The sequence below is a fragment of the Protopterus annectens genome, chromosome 11.part0, assembly GCF_019279795.1.
Source record: "Protopterus annectens isolate FY-2018-M chromosome 11.part0, PAN1.0, whole genome shotgun sequence".
Taxonomy (NCBI): Eukaryota; Metazoa; Chordata; order Ceratodontiformes; family Protopteridae; genus Protopterus; species Protopterus annectens.
Genome location: NC_056745.1, coordinates 28510265 through 28528568, shown reverse-complemented (window position 1 = coordinate 28528568; position 18304 = coordinate 28510265).

Sequence of the window (18304 nt, the reverse complement as noted above, 5' to 3'; positions counted from 1 at the left end):
CATGATCTTCCCTTCACAAATCCGAACTGGGTGGGGTCCAGAGTTTGGAGGTTACCAATATCCTTGTTTATGAGTTCCATGATAATATGTTCCATGGCCTTGCAGACCAGACTCGTCAGGCTAATAGGGCGATAGTTCCCGGGGTCCATGGTGGCTCTCCCTTTGTGGAGTGGTACAACTGTTGCCATGTGCCATTCAGTAGGTTCAAAGCCTGTCAAGAGGCTATGATTGAACATGGTGCTTATGTGGGGGGCTAGTTCATTCTGAAGCTCATGTAGAATGCAGCCAGGGATATTGTTAGGTCCCATGGATGCTGTGCTCTTGTATTTAGATAGCACAGTTTTCACCTGTTCAGTTGTGATTGTAGGGGCACTGCATTCTTCCGGTATGGATATGGGCTCTTTAGGAGGTGGTGATGGGGGTAAAATTGGCACTGAACCTATCAGCCAGGATGTTGGCAATATCAGTTGGTTCCATGAATTTTGTGCCATTGTGCTGTAGCTCAGAGCAAATCTGGGTGTTGCCATTGAGATTCTTGACATGCTGTAAAATGCTTTGTGGTTGCCCTTAGAGTCAGTGCCAATCTTATTTTCATACTTCACTTTGGAGGATTTTATGAGAGATCTCAGCTTCTTGCTGAGGCTGACCAGTGAGCTCCTCCACTCGTGGGATTTTATTCTCTTTTGCAACAGTTTCTTCCTTCTGTTGTAGAGTTTGTTAATAGCAGAGGACCACCATATTGGTTTCCTTTTCTTAGAAGACTGCATCTTGGTTCTATTAGGGATGGCACGATCCATGCCCACGTGTAGGTGCTTATAGAGTGCACTTGTATAAGTTTCGGCAGTGGTAACTGTATTGTCCATCTGCATAGGTGTTGGGAAATTGGCCACTTCTGCCTTAAGAAGCACAAAGTTGGCTTCTGAGAAGTTTTTTACTGTGGTTTCCTTAATAGGGGGGTTGGAGCGGGATGTGGATATCTAGGGTGATTAGTTTATGGTCAGATCTGACCAACGAGGAGCTGACTTGAGGTGTGGAGCACCTGTCACTCATGTTGGTAAGTACTAGGGCTAGGATATTTTTGCCCCTGGTAGGGGTGTGGACAAGTTGATCCAGGGCATTGGAGTTAAAGAATTCTAGGAAGCATTGAGGAAAGGAGTTAGTACAAGAGTAGTTTTCCCAGTTAATGGTGGGGTAGTTGAAATCTCCCAATATTAGGGTGTTTGGTTGGACCCTGATATTCTCTATTATGTCAAGAAAAGAGGAGTGGGAATCCTGGGGTATGTTGGGGGATCTGTAGCAAGCTACAATATGGATTGCAGGTTTGCACAGAGTTAGTTGCACTTGGATAATTTTGGATGAATTATGTTGGGCAGCTAGCCTGGAGATGTGGTTGTTCTTAATGAATATGGACACACCTCCACCCTTGGTGTTCCGGTCCTGGTTTGATGGCCGAAAGGTAAGGTATGAGTTATATCCTGGTAATGCAGGGGTGCTCTCTGGTGCCTTGAACCAGATTTCAGTCACTGCACAGATATTGATATTCTCCATTTTAAGAAGTAACTCGAGTGAATGCATTTTGAGGTTTAGACTTCTAGCATTGCAGTTTGCAAAGTGATATTGAAAAAATTAAGCTCAGGGATGCAGAATATAACAAAGTAGCAGATTATAGTTTTATCTTTTTGTACTAAACTACAGGAGCTCTAGAAGCAAACAAAACTAAAAGGTTCATTTTCATTTGGGGACTATATTCATATGGCTATAGCCCTCTCATATATTACCTAACACATTCTCTTAAGAAATATATTTCAATTTAGGATGCATATAATTCTGCTAGTACTTTGTTTAGCCAAAATTGGCATTATAAGATTAAAAGATAGTCATTAGTAAGTTCTAGTGGGAGCAGAGCTGAATCATGTTCAAAAGGGGCCCTAGGCAGGGTAATGGATCATGCCCCCCCCACATCAGCCCAGTCTGTGCGGCAGCTCCTGCCTGGCAGCACCCCCAGCTGCAGAACCCCAGCCATTCCATTGCCCAGTTACTTGACTATTGCTCCCCAGTTACCATAAACACTCTTCAAACCTGTTAGTGTGCAGACTGTTTTCATACTTACCTCTACAATGAATAGAGATATTTAAAACTTGTATTTCAAATTTTAAATTACAAATACTGGTAGCCATTTGCAAAACAAAACAATACAGTCTTGCAATGATAATAGACTTAACAGCTTCTTTGCCCTTGAAGCTCACTTTCATTGAAACAACATTAAAATCCACATTCAAAGAAAACTCATCTATTCAGTGACAGATTTTTACCTTTGGGCTGTTTTCAAACCACAGGCCCCTTGTACACATTTTTTAGGACCATGCACACATGCATGTGTTCTTTGATATATCTTCCTGATTGTATTAAATTATATTCTTTTTATAATACAGCACCACTTATTAGAGTGTGTTTTAAGTTTGTAGTGTTGAACATTTTTCCAGTAAGCAATGAAAGAAAATGTATGAAGCAATAATGATAAAACTATCCATTTCAGAATATTTCAACCACAAATGGCCACTCAAACTTCTGCCATTAGTCAATATCCACAATCTCTGCAGACATAAAAATCATCTAAATAATTCCACATTAAAGAGATCTGTAACTTATGAAGAGGTTACTGCTGGCAAACAGCTTTACATTTCAGTGTTTCATGTACAAATTCAATGCCTGCACCCCGTGAAGAATAAATTGCCCATGTTATTTAAAAAATGGTAAGCTGGTAATGTTGGAATAGAGAACAGCTGTCCAACAGCTAGGTATCTCATCCAAAGGAGGGCACACTCAGGAAAACAAACTGTCCAACCTGAGCTGACCCTCTAATATACTGATTCCTAATCCTGTCCATCCTTGTCACACCCAGTGCAAATCTTAACATCTTTAACTCTGCCACATCCAGCTCTGACTCCTGCCATTTTGTCAGTGCCACTGTCTCCAACCCATATAACATAGCTGGTCTCACTATCCCCTGCCTGTACTCTCGTCTTCACCTCTCTTCCACACTCACTATTACTCTGAACTGTTGATCCCAAGTACTTAAACTCATCCACCTTCACAAGCTCTACTCCTTGCATCCTCACCATTCCTCTACCCTCCCTCTCATTCACACACATATATTCTGTCTTAGTCCTGCTGATCTTCATTCCTCTCCTCTCTAGAGCAGATTTCCACCTCTCCAGGGTCTCCTCAACCTGGTCCCTACTCTCACTACAGATCACAATGTCATCTGCAAACATCATAGTCCACAGGGCCTCCTGTCTGATCTCATCTGTCAACCTGTCCATCACCATTGCAAATAAGAAATATGAAATATGAAATTAAATGATATTCATTAATAAATCAAGCTACAACCATGAATTGCATAAACTGCAGTTAAATGTAAACAATCACTTAATGCAGCATAGAGGAGCAATGCTGACAAATCATTCAGCAATAAAATATTATATATGCCATTATTTATTTGATTTTCACATATAAACACAGATGAAACAGTTGGCCATGGACTATTCCTGTCAACTTCTTAGAGCAAGAAATCCGGACAAAGCCATAAATAAAAGTGGGGCAAAGGTCCAAAAATAAGGACAATTTTAAATAGTACTCTTAGAAACTTAGAAAGTTGGGTACTTTTCCGTTAAACCCCTACCATGCATCTCGCATTATTATATTTTGTTGTTTCAACTGACCTGCTCCTTCTTCTAGCTGCTTTTTTAACTTTCACTTGATCGGGTTGTAACAGTTTTTGCTCTTAACATTATTGCTGGAGTCAATGATGACTTCATGACATGAATGCCATGCCAGCAATTGCAGTACATGTGTATATTTGTGTGGGACGTGGCATGCATCAGGTATTAATAACCACGGCACTCCCTGTTTTGGAGGTGTACTTACATAACATTCAGTGCCCTCCATTAATTACCCACCATTCTGTATGAATGGTGCTGGTCATGTATTTGGGAGCCTACTAAGCTGTCATCCATCCACATTCTTCATGTCCATGCACTCTACAGCTGAAATGGCCATTGAAACATCTGTAGCAGTTTGGGCAGTGGTACAGACAAGAATCCCGTACAAAACCTGTACATTGCATTCATTGGCAAGGTCCTGTTCACATGTACAACTCATGTGGTACCGATCTTAGTACTGTATGACACATTGGTGTGATAGCACACCACAGCAAATCATCTAATAATAACAGGGTAAGCACTGCGGAATACATTCTGTCCTTCCTATTCATCGGTACTGTTTGCGGTAATTTGTAGTAGCAACTACATCTTTTGGAGGTCCTTCGGAAAGTCTACCCATCTCAGGGTATCACGGACCTTTGAGTCTTCCTTGTCTTCAACAAATACAGCGAGACGCATGGTAGGGGTTTAACGGAAAAGTACAGAAAGTTGATATAATAATAGGTTTTGCATTAGCACAAATTTTCTGAAGGGTATGAAGTCTGAAACTCAAATGTCTGTCATTATTTTCTAACTTCAGTCTTTAACGATTGACCACTAATTTTCCAGAAAACCTCAATTTTATGAAAAATGGACCAAAAACATGAGGCAAAATCTGAACATTCTGTGAAAATCTGTACAGTTGAGTGGTATGACACGGACTCAGAAATACTTATAAAACATATTTTTTAGTGTTTCTCAAGATCATGTATATTTACAAGCAGTTCTGCATAATTGTATTATTTATGTACTAGAAAACTGGTGTAGTTGTGTAAGCTGTAACATGTGGCCAGGTGTTTTTAAAACTGACCTAAGATTACACAAAAGTAATTTTTCTTCTTTTAAACAAAATCTCTCTCTATTTAAGAACCAGCTCAGAATGTGTACAAGTTATGCAGATCCCATGCTTTGTACACTTTACTTTATGCCATGGTAGCTGTTTGTTTGGCTAATAAACACCCTTCCCTTAATACAGACAATTCAACCCAGAACCAAGGCTCAGCTTCTTTATGGTTCCTTTCTTTAAATTAGTAAAATAACTATAGACTCTATTTTAGTCTCTTTCTATTGTACAACAAAATAAAAGATTATGCAAAGAATTATACATATAACTTCCATACCCCCTTGATCCTGACTATGTCAGACATCTTCTTTCTTCTTTTCAACTCCATGAATAATTATGTTCTGTCATTTATCCAATTTTTTGTAATATATTTTAATTCCTCTTTCTCCAGTCTCTCTCTCTTTTCTTATTCCTGTTTTCTATTCATTATTTCTTTGACCTCTCTAATTTTCGGAAGTTCTCTATTCTTCCATTTCCTAATTATCGCCTTCGTTCTCACTATCATTAATCACCCTATTATTTCTTTTTGGTTCACTGGTATTCCTTCTTCATAACCTAACAAAAATAATTTTAAGCCACTTCTCTATGCATCATTAACAGTTCTTTCCCCAAACTGCCCATTTCCTTTTAATACACCTCTAATTCCTAGCACTCACAACGGATATGTCTCCATATCCCTAGCTTCTCTTCACATCTCCAGGAGGTCCCTCTGCTCCAAGAAACATTTTAGATAAACATTTTGGCATATAAAAGCATTTAGAGAGACACTTCCATGCAAATGTTCTAAATGTTTTATCCTTATTAACCTGTCTTGACGTGTTAACATTTTATCACTCATCTATTGCCCCAACTCTCTGCCCCTTTTGCTTCTCTTCCTCTTTCTCGTTTTTTCCTTTCACTTTTTGTCCACTTCCCGTCACTGTTTCTTGTCTCTGTTTCTCTTCTTGCTATTCCTGGCATGCCTGACACCTCTCCTTTTTTTTTGCTCTATCTGCCACATCTATTTTTGAGTGTTTGGTATTTCCAATCTATTTCTGATGAGATGAAATTCCTCAAGTCTTTCTCTCACAAAAAAATGCATCCAATACCCCATTTTATTTTGTTTTACCTTCCACCTCCAAACTCAACTTTTATTCTGTTCTGCCTGTCTTAAACGTCTACCACTAATTTCTACCACTATTTCTCTCCGTACTTCCACATCTTTCATTTTCCACCTTCCCCCAAATACTTTCTGTGGTTCTTTCATCCATTCTGATTCGCAGTCCCCTTTTGGCCCTTCTTTTAACATTGATGTAACGTCACTTTCTGGTCTCCGGTAGTCCTCTCTCTCCTTTAATATTGTTTTCTGATCTGCTTCATACTTTGTCAATCAGCCTTAGTACATTTGCTATGACACATGCTTGAAGATTGTCTTTCAAAAAGATGAACGATTTGGTAAGACAACACTCAGTGTGCCATTAGATCATTCGATGTCTAGTTATATGAAGACCCAGGCTTGTCCTATAGCACTTATAAAATGGGCTTCATCTATGAATAAAAAAATACAAAGCGTGACTAAAACTATGAAACAGTAACATTTAGAATGCTGTTGCTAAAATGTGATATGCCAAAAAACATAAGCAAAGCTCTGAACAGATAGTAACTACACATAGTAGTCTCAAATAGAGCTCTTCATGAATACAAAATGATAAACAGTTAAAATATGGCACTGATATTCAAGTTTTAATATTACAGTATGAAAAGTCAATATAGCAGTTTCACGTAAATCAATAGATGTGTGAGAATGTATTGGTTTAGGAAGTTTAAAGTAATAACACACACACACACACACACACACACACACACACACACACACACACACACACACACACACACACACACACACACACAAACTCTAACAAATGTAAATATTTAGATTTCATTGCAGAAACTACTTAACTGTTTCATGCAATAGTAGATCTAATGTAGTTTTCAAGTAATAGTTAATTTACTTCAATTGTATCCGACCACATATCCCAAGTGTGTGCATGCAAACGTGCACGTGCATGAGAGTAATGTTCACTCATACAACCTAACAATAACCAACATGATTTTGCATCAGTAATTCTTATATAGAAAATTATTTGTGATGAAGCTTCTTGAATAGGTTCCAGCATTAATGGGGCCCCTCAAATTGCAGTGTGCCCTAGGCAAACACCTATGGAGTCTTGTGCCAAATCCTGTGGCAGATCTAATCTGATCTTGGTAAAGATTAAGGTGTTTAACTTAAATGTATTATAAAATTCCACTTTAAAAACTGAAATGGTTCTTGTCTTGTTTACTCAATACTTTCAAAAGCAGTACTGCAGTACCCAGACACAAATTAATAATTAAAGTTTTAGGAAAAGATACATATTCTAATAGGAGCACACCATGTGTACCACATCTGACCTCTGTGCATCTGACATACTTTATATTGTGCCTTCTCACCTTCCACAAGTTCCAAGCAATGCTGGCTTTGGGTAAATTGCAGCTCTAGGTAAGGGACTCCATGGCACTCCTCTGCTGCCTAGAAACTTCATCAGTTCCACAGAAGCCTAAGGGTTCCATGCCCACAGAAGTTCTGATTTGTCTGACCTCCTGTCCTATGACCTACAACTTCTGCATCATTGCCTGCTCTGACCCCTTTGGATGGAAACAGCAGGGCTGTAGCTGCAATTCTTACCTGGCCTTATGTGAAGTGACTCAGACATCTGGAAAGATTGCTTGTTTCCAGGCACCCAAGATGGATGTGCAAGTTTCACAGTTTCAGAATGTATCTTCTAATACCACAGAATAGTCTTACCATTTTACTAGAGAAGGGTTCAGAAAGTTCACATTTTCTGAAGCTTTCTGCCATTTCTTCTTGTTAGGAGGATGAACTGTCTCTGCTTCTGGCCTGGGGACCACTGTGGGACAGCAAAACGTCTGGCCTACTGGCACTGACATCAGCCTATGTCACTTTAATTATTGCAATGTTTTCAAAGAGTATATGGCTGCCTGGCCTATGGATTGGGTCACAAGCAAGTCATCCTTCAACCTCTGGGACGGCTCTTCCACTGAAGAGAAAGTGAGACTCTTCCCCTTACTTATTTATTAGACTCAAAGTTAGCTGAGAAAGATTTGGCTTATCTCCAGATCTCCCCTCCTCATCACTATAATACACATGATTGGGAGGCCATCTCATCAGAGCTTCCTCCAGCAGATGTTTTATTTGGTGAGATGCTGAATTTAATGAAGGAATATCTTAAGTTGATGGAGGGCAGGAAGATGTATGACTCTCAGAAAAGCAGTCAGATACCATGGGAGTTGGAGACCGAAGCCCACAGCAGTGCCTGCAGTATTCCATGTGCTTCATTACTGACTTTAAAACAGCCTCTTCAGAACCAGATTTACTGACCCTAGCAAGCCAGAGACTTCAAATGGTTGAAGATCCTGTGCGAAGGCACTGTAGCAAACCCATCAAAAGTATCTATGGATACTGTCAGAAGTACAAAAATTATCCCAATCTCTTATCCCAAGGCTCATTACAGTCTGAAATGACAACGAGAACACAAAGTAATGTGAAAACAAAAACTCGACACCTAAATAAAACCAATCCAACACCAGCAGCCGAGGCCGATTCAAACTTTAATAAAAATATATTTATATTTGTATTACATTTTGCATCAACCTCAGCTGCTGGTGTTGGATTGGTTTTATTTGGTTATCTGGACAATGAGAAGAGGGAAAAAGTGTGTCCTTTTTCAACAGTTACCTGTCCGACCCACATTATTAACTACTAAGTCAACATTTCGGAGTGAATTGAAGAGACAGTTTCAAAAATACATAATGAAGCCTTTTAAAGAAATAATTACAAGGCATAAGCAAACAGATTTCTAGATGAGTGAGGATGCAATTAAATGGTACTAATGTCCATAACAGGGCACAACTACATGTACAGTAATAAAATGCATACATGATGACTTAGAATTCAGGCTTTGCCACAGGTTGTCAAAGGGCAGTTGTTTAATGGCCTCTTGGGCAAGAACTTACTGTTTGGTTTCATTTGGCAGGAAACTTTCTAGAACAAAAGAGTAAACTCATGCAGTTAGTTTAACTAATTTGTACACCAATGTTTGACTAGTGTCTCAGGTGATAGAGAAACTAGGTAGGGAAGATTAAGAGAGAATGACTGAGACTGGCTCTCCTGTCCTGGGAAAAGGGGAACAGTCTGCTCCATTGAATGCCAACCATGACAGATGAATGAGGGGTGTAATATGCAGTAGTATGGGCCAGGGACTGCCCATGTACTATAGCACCGGGCCGCATATACCATGAGATTCAGCATGTGCAGAAGCATGACTTACTCCTGGAGGAGTTATTACAGATATCACAACTGACAGGAAGGGGTGTAGGGTGGGCTTCGATGCATAAAATGAAAAAGTACCAGCCCATGGTATACAAGAGCACCACTCTCTGCACCTGGCTCTTGCATTTAAGAGGAATAAAATCTATAGGGATCTTGACCCAAGGGGTCCATATCACACCCCAATGAGAAAATAATGGACCAGGATACACACCTCGAAGAGAAACAAACTGGGCTGTAGGATGGGTGAAGGGAAGGCTTGATATTCACCTGAGGTGGTTACCCTCAGAAGATAAATAGATACATTAATAATTTATAAAAAGGGAAAATGGACATTTGAAAATCAACAGGCTTATAAAGGCGTCAGAAGCAAAGGTGGACAAGTTGTGGGAGGGGCATAAAATCCTCCATCACAGGATACAAGTGGGCAGCACTTAACTATTTCCCCCCCCCCACTCCATGTAGTCCTTGACCTCTCCTCCCCCCAGCCTGCTTACATCTTGGGGAGGGAGGCTTTATTGTTTGAAGGACTGTAGGTTTTTCAGTAACAGCAGAAAAACGGTGAAGGAGATCCGTTCATCAGGCTATAATATAGAATTCAAACCCCCTCCTTCCATCCCTTCCTCGGAATCATCAGGGTATAATATCAAATCCAAACCCTTTCCTCCCTTCTTGGGAATGCTCCTATACCCCTCACCAGGAACCACGAAAAGCTATATCAATCATTCATTTTTTTTTTAAATCATTCAGACTAAAGTTATATTTATATATACATACATACATATATATATATATATATATATATATATATATATATATATATATATATATATATATATATATTGAGAGAGACAGTGCTACTTTTAGTCCACAGTTTTGCTGGTTCTAAGGAAAGATGGGCACTGGTGGCCTAATTTAGAGATCTCCAGGCTGAAAATATTGCTAGAAATGTCCAAATTCAAAATACTTACTTTGCAGGCACTGTTATCACTGCTTTAATTATACACTTTGTTGCTGACCTTAGACCTAAAGGATGTATATTGACACATATCTGTCCACAGAGAATGCATACCATTCCTCATATTCACTTGCTTTGCCTTTGCCCTGTCCACAGGGCCCAGAATATTTGCCACCTGCCTAGTATAGGCATATGACCACCTCAGGATCCAGAGGAATCCCGTTTTCCCTATCTAGGTGACAGTTTTATACAGGTATCCACCCGGAAGAGAATAATAATGGATTACACTATTCAATGTCTCACCGACTTGGAGATCTCCCCAAATGTAATCTAATAAAACCTAACACCAAGAAAGACAAAATATACCTTGGGTAGTCTTCAAGGCATTTATCAGAGCATTCTATATGGCACTCCTTCCCTCCCTGAAGCATAGCAGAGCACAGAACACAGCGGTGTGTTACGTGCACCTGTGCACCATTCACAAAACATTGTCAGTCTGTGTTTAGTGCCGCACATCATGACCATGAATCACAGTACTGCATGCCAAACATAGTGTCTGGAAGGCTTATTTGTTTCTGTGTTCTTTGTTCACCAGTAACAGGATAATTCATTGAACTTAAGGGTCAAACTTACATCTTCCCTTCCCTTGAGGCAGTATTACAATTTCTGAGGGAGATTCTTCTTTCATATTCAGTCTTGAACAAATCATATGCAGCAAATCCCACTTTGCCTTCATTCAAGTAGCACCTGGTTGTGAGATCTGAAAGAATTTCAGCTCCAGCTAAATGTTCAGTAGTGCAAATCTTAACATCCTTCTATCACTTAATGAACCAAACAATGGGAGAGAACTTACAAGTGCAAAATGTGGACTCAGACTATCAGCAGAGGAAATCATATGCCAAACAATTGTTTTGTGAAGGAATACAGTTGTTAAGCCAATCTGACCCACTATCGCTAGCTGCCAGAGAAAGTGTTGTGGGGCTGCCCATTACACAGCAGTGATGCAATGTGCACTCTGTAAACACATATCTTGACCCATATCTGTCTCTGTACCACCTAACCTCTCCAAAACCCTAATGGTTAGTGACACCTGTAGTTGTCACAGCTGCATGCAGTTGCATAAAGACCGAAACTGCACATAACGTGCCCTCAAGGTGGACTCTAACAGCCCATAACTGCTGCACTTTACCAAAGTGAGCCTGCGGTGACTTTACCGGCTGGTGATTACTCTGCACAATGTATATTTAATAGTCACTAAATGCTAATAGTCATTTCCACTACAGTATACTCTGACAGTTATCTCATTTAACTCACTATACCTGTCTGTGTAATTCTAACGAGTTGTTGGTATATTATAGTAACTGCCTGATGCTCACAGATAATGACCTTTTACGAGACATTCTGTTTGTGTCAGATGAAAGTATAATTAACATGGATGCCTCAGTCTTGCAAAAAAAAAGATAAAGGCAGTGAGCAACATATGCACATATGCACAACACTCAACACTAATCAACACTAAAATGTCTTACTCTGAGGCTGTAAAAAATCTTTGCCAAAACCTCATAGATCCATGAAGACTGTGTCACAGTGAAAATCTAACATTTTATCACCTTCTGGCACAATGACAGTGAAGAGTCACTAGAATTTAAATTGTCTGAAATGTAGTACATCACAAGACTCTACAAACAAAAATGTTTTAGTGATTGGTAATACTGCAGTCAACAAACATACAGATTTGCCTCTCACTAGCCTGGACAAAGACAGGATGAAGATGAGTTGTCTTTCAGGAGCAGGAAGCTCTAATATCTCAAGCATCTTTAAGGACCTTTCACCTAATAAATCATTATGCCCTGGTGCTGGTCCATGTGGGGATGAATTACTTGGCACAAAAACCCTGAGGCATATACAGAGAGACATGCCAGAACTCTCCGTGCATATCACAAATTCAAGCAAGAATCTGGACTTTAGTGAAATCCTGCCTTCCTTCTCAAGAATGATGCCTACGAGCAAAGAAAAGATAACTGACTTCACCACTTGGCTAAAACGTTGGTGCCATTCTAGGGCCATCCTAGTGCATTTAATTAGGCAGAGTCAAGCTGAAGGGCATCCCAATGTAACTATCATTTCATATCCAGAATAGGGTCACGTTAAGGTGGCTCTGCTCAGTGCCAAAATGCCCAACCTTGAGGCCTCCTGCATTTGGAGTACATCCATATCTGTGTAATCACTGAAGCATGGTTTAAATGATAATACAACACTCCCTCCATACCTGGGTTTTGCGTTTGAGGCAGATGGCGGCTATGGTGGCACATCTCCATTTTTGTTAGAGACCATATCACTTCTAGAGTGATTCCCAGAGATCCACAAACAGAACTTATTGAGCTCCAAATCACAAAAAAGTCCAACTATTGGTTCACAGCTTGCAGGATGCTGCCTATGTCCCCTGAAAATTATGTAAGGTTCCTAAATATACTTAATAAACTCTCTATTAAAAAAATGCCATTATTTTGAGAGACTTTCCCTACTCATAAGTACATTGTAGCACATATACCTCAAATGAAGGATATGCCAAAAAGTTCATAGATTTACTTAACAAAAACTCCCTGGACCATATTGTTAATAAACCAATTTAAGGGCATAATATTCTCATGACTATAATTCTTTATGTACAACTCCCCTGGTATCTCCTCTCCCACTTAAGTCAGATCATAAACTAGTGACCTATACTTGTAAAATCCCTAAATCTGAAAATATCAATATCTTGGAATTCAAGGATTTCAAACATAAAAATCTCATCAAATTTTATGATAGTTTCAAAATTCACTTATAGCAGTATAACCCCAGATGTTGCCCCAGCAAGCAGCTTAATGAACACAGAAAAAAGCATTCTGGATACGATGGATCCATCTTTAATGACAAGCAAAAGCATTCTGGATATGATGGATCCATCTTTAATGACAAGCAAAAGCATTCCGGATATGATGGATCCATCTTTAATGACAAGCAAAAGCATTCCGGATATGATGGATCCATCTTTAATGACAAGCAAAAGCATTCCGGATACGATGGATCCATCTTTAATGACAAGCAAAAGCATTCTGGATATGAGGGATCCATCTTTAATAACAAGCAAAAGCATTCCGGATACGATGGATCCATCTTTAATGACAAGCAAAAGCATTCCGGATAGCATGGATCCATCTTTAATGACAAGAATTAGAAGTTATGTACTCACCATAACGTTCCATCTGAGTAGGTGACTTCATTTGGATGCAACCTGTGGGTATCGGATCCGACCTCGGATCCGAGCCGGCATTTCAAAAGCTTAGGCTCCAAGCTCCTAGCTCCTCCCTCTTACCCATAACCCCTTGCCAAGCCCTGACTGACCTCAGATTGAGTTTGCCTCAAAAATACTGACTACAGTACACAAAAAACAGCATAAATACTCGCTCTATAAAGGCCAGGGGGATGGAGGGGGGGATGGTTGCATCCAAATGAAGTCACCTACTCAGATGGAACGTTATGGTGAGTACATAACTTCTAAATCTGAAGTAGGCAGACTTCATTTGTCTGCAACCTGTGGGACAGAGTCCCCAGCTACCTGAATCTTGGGCGTCATGGAAGGATGTTTCGGAGCACCGCTGAGCCAAAGGATGCTCTTCCTCTGGAAACAACATCCACCTTGTAATGAGAAATAAAGGTATGAGGCGAGGCCCAAGTAGCTGCCGCGCAGATATCATCCAATGAAACACGTGACTTAAAAGCGGCTGACGTGGAGACTGCCTTAGTAGAATGAGCCGTAACCTTCTGAGGAGCAGGTCTACCTGAAGTGTCATAAGCCTGCAGAATACAATTAGCAATCCACCTAGATAGTGTGACTTTAGACACTGCTTTACCCAAAGCAAATTTAGCAAAGGAGACGAACAGCTGATCTGATTTCCTGTGACCAGCTGTTCTGTGAACATAAAAACGTAATTGTCTATGAACATCCAAGGAATGCAATTTGTATTCTCCTTTGTTTGAGTACTTGGGAAAAAACACAGGTAAATTGATTGATTGGTTAATATTAGATTCAGAAGAGACCTTCGGAAGAAAAGATGGATTGGTCCTGAGGCACACCCTATCAGGAAAGAAAGAAAGGTAAGGCCGCTTGACGCATAGAGCCTGAAGCTCAGACACTCTTCTGGCAGAAGTGATAGCTACCAAGAAGGCAGTCTTCCATGAAAGGTATTTTAAATCAGCAGAAGCTGCAGGCTCGAAGGGAGGAGCAGTAAGGGCTTGCAGAACTAACGATAAGTCCCAAGGTGGTACAACCTCCTTGACTGGAGGCCTCAACAAAAAAACTCCTTTGAGAAATGTTTTGCATAATTTCGCCATCATGAGGGGAGCTGTCTCATGACCAATGTGGTAATGTGAGATGGCTGCCAATTGTACCTTAATCGTGGAAGAACTTGCCCCTTGGTGAAAGAGGTCTGTTAAAAAATCCAGCACTGCTGACATAGGTGCTGAGAAAGGATCCAAAGTTCTCTGTACCGCCCAAATAGAGAATCTCTTCCATTTACTCCGATAAACCTGCCTGGTGGAAGGTTTATGAGCTGCCACTAAGATGGCTTTGACCGGTGATGAGATACCGGGAGTCCTAATCAAGGATGGAACTGGATTAGCCAAGCTGTCAATTTCAGGGTGCGCAGATTGGGAACCGCAATCCCCAGAGGGTGGGAGATGAGATCCGGAATCGGATCCAGAATCCAGGGTGGATTGATTTTGTGAGACCATACAAAGGGGAACCAGGGTTGATGAGGCCAGAACAGGGCAATGAGAATCATTCTGCTCCCCAAACTGTTGGCTTTCTGCAGAAGCCTCTGCATCAGAGGTAGTGGAGGGTAGGCATAAAGGAGACCGGGAGGCCAAGCATGCACCAGCGCATCTCTCAGGAATTCCCTTGGTGGGGGAAGGAGAGCGAAGAAATTGTCGCATTTGGCGTTTGAGGGAGAGGCAAAAAGATCGCAACAGGGTTGCCCCCAAATGGCAAAAATCTTCTTCGCTACCTGAGGATTGAGAGACCACTCGTGAGGTGACAGAATGGTGCGACTGAGTTTGTCCGCAAGGATGTTGGATTTTCCCGGAATGTGCGTTGCTACCAGAAAGCGTTTGGTGGAAATTGCCCATTCCCAGACTCTCATGGCCTCTCGACAAAGGGGATAGGACCTGGTTCCTCCCTGTTTGTTGATGTACCAGACTACCGACATGTTGTCTGTCTGAATTGCAATAGTCCCTGAAGGAAGAACGTGGTGAAGTGCTTGCAACGCTAGGAGCACCGCCCTCATTTCCAGGACATTTATATGCAACGATGTCTCTGTGGGGTTCCACGTGCCTTGGACAATCTTTCCCGCAGAATGCCCCCCCCACCCGAGGCAGGAAGCGTCCATGGTCACTGTGGCTCGGGGAAAAGCAGCACAAAAAGGTCTCCCTGACAGGGGCTCTGGAGACAGAAGCCACCAAAGAAGGGAATCCTTGCACGCTTTGCTGAACGCTATCGGAGAGTTGAGAGAGGAACTGAGAGGGGACCATTGAACTTGAAGGGTCCATTGAAGAACCCGCATGCGTAGGTGTGCATGAATAAGAAGCAGAATAGCTGCCGCCATCGAACCTAGGGCCCTCAGGACCGAAGCTGCAGTCGGAAATGGTTGCAGGGCCGCTGCTACATGACACTTCAGGTTGGCAATTCTGTCTGGAGTGAGGAAGGCTCGCATTGACCTGGTGTTTAGCCTTCCTCCTATGAAATCTATAACTTGTGTGGGATGCAGCAAAGATTTCTCCCAGTTGACAGTGATGCCCAACCTTGGGGCTAGTCGAAGAAAGTAGTCCCTGGCTGAGCACAGAAGATGCCTTGATGATGCTGTCAGGAGCCAGTCGTCCAGGTACGGAAAGACCTGCAATCCCTGGAGTCTCAGGTGGGCCGCTACAACAGCTAAGACCTTGGTGAACACCCTGGGGACTGAGGTGAGACCAAAGGGAAGGGCCCTGAACTGATAATGACTGGCTCCCAGCCAGAAGCGAAGAAACCTCCTGGACTGTTTGTCCATGCGAATGTGGTAGTACGCGTCCTTGAGGTCTATGGAGCACATCCAGTCGTTCTCCCTCAAGAGGGGGAGAATAGATTGAAGGGTGACCATCCGGAACTTTTGCTTGGTTACTGACAGGTTCAGCAGGGAAAGATCTAAGATCGGTCTTAAGTCCCCCATTTTCTTTGGCACTAAAAAGAACCTGGAGTAAAACCCTGACCCGGTTTGCTCTGGGGGGACGCACTGGATAGCTCTTTTTTCTAGCAGCTGTCCAATTTCGATAGCTGCTGCCTCACTTTGGTCGGGTGGAACATCTGGGAGGCTGAGAGATCTGGGAACCTTGTCTAGGGGAATTGAATAACCTCTGGATATCACACGAAGCACCCAACGGTCTGTTGTGATGGACTCCCAAGAAGTCAGGTGCCTCGAAAAATGCCCCCCGACTGCCTCCAGAGACGGACAGCCGGGCAACCCTTCAGGGCTGCTGAGTGGGTCTATCAGAAAAAGGTTCTCTGGACCCAAAGTTGCTAGGAGCCCCCCTGCCTCTAGGACGGCGACCTCCCCATCCTCCTCTGCCACGGAAGGACTGGTTATCCGGAGCAGGTTGGGACTGCTGCGATTTCCGGAACCACATCTTCTTCTGTCCCTTTTGGTTCTTCGAGAAGGACCTCTGGGGAGCTGAGAAGCGGACTCCGACGGCAGACAGCGTCTTCCCGTCCTTTTCGCTCTGGACTAATGTTTCGCGAACAGTCTTGCCAAACAAGGCAGAACCATCAAAGGGGGCATTCGCTAAGGTCGCCTTGAAGAGCTCTGCAAAATCACAGTGGCGGAGCCAGGCCTGTCGCCTCATGACTAGGCCTGCTCTGCTGGCTCTAGCGGCTCCCTCAGTAGCGTGAGAAAGCAGCCGCATAGATGTATTGGAAACTGATCTGAGAGTGGCCATTCGGGTGGAGTATACTTGTTTATCCTCACTCGACATGGACTCTGGGGGAGATGCAGTGTATTCTTTAATCAGATCCCGCTGCATCCTGATGACATGTGCCATGTAGTTCAGCGCTCTCAAAGAGAAGGTTGCTGAACTGAAAACTCGCTTCCCAATGCGATCCATCGAGCGGGACTCCTTGCCCGGAGGATGCATAGAGGGACTCTCCTGGGCCAACTCCCTCTTAGTGGCTGCAGCCATCATCATGGCATCTACTGGGGGGCCTTTGCTCCAGTGAGTGCGGTCCGCCGGAGGGGAAAGGATGCGGTCAGGACGCTTAGGTACAGGCTCAGTGGTGTCCGGATCCTTCCACGCTCTGATGGATATAAGGTCCACCAGAGAGTCGGCAGGAGGAGACACCCAAGAGGTAGATGGGCCCACCTCGAATGCCTCCAAGAACACAGACTCGTCTGAGGAGGCCTTGGGGCAGACCACCCCTGATCCTCAACATTTCCATAATGTCTCCAAATGAGACGTCTTCAGGGGTGACCTTGGGGAGCCCTCCCTTCATCCAAGTCTGTGTCTTGTAACGGACTCGGGAGTCCATGTGCCTCCTTTTGCACTTACGCTTCGAGGTACTTCTTGGGGCTGTCCGAGGAGTACTCTTCCGCAGCTGGATGTTCCAAGGGAACTACTTGGGACATCGAGGCGGGCTGTCCCTGGGACCGGCTGGTGGGGGCCTGGCCCAACTGCAAGGGAGTGCGGATGGAGCCGTGGCAGGGACCGGGGGTCCGGTAGTCCTCAACAGTGCCCTTTCCACTACGTCGAAGGCCGAGGGAGAGCCAGCTTCTCTAAACCCCGAGAGCCGACCCCCACTCGGATCCGACGCACGGATCGGAGCCGGAGCCGAAACCGTCGGATCCGAGAGACCGGTGTGCTCCGACCTGGACGGAGCCGAAGACACACCAGCTCCCTCGGATCCGAGGCTCGGTCCTCGGCTCCGAGAGGTCGGGTCCGAAGCACCCAAAGCACTCAAGGGATGGGACGGATCCGAGGTGCGCCGACCTATCGGATCCGACCCACCCCCGGATCCAACTCTGCCCGGCGCCGACAGCTCCGAACCCGTGGTATGGGTCGGAGAAGGAGCCAAAGGGGCGAAAAAAGGGGTC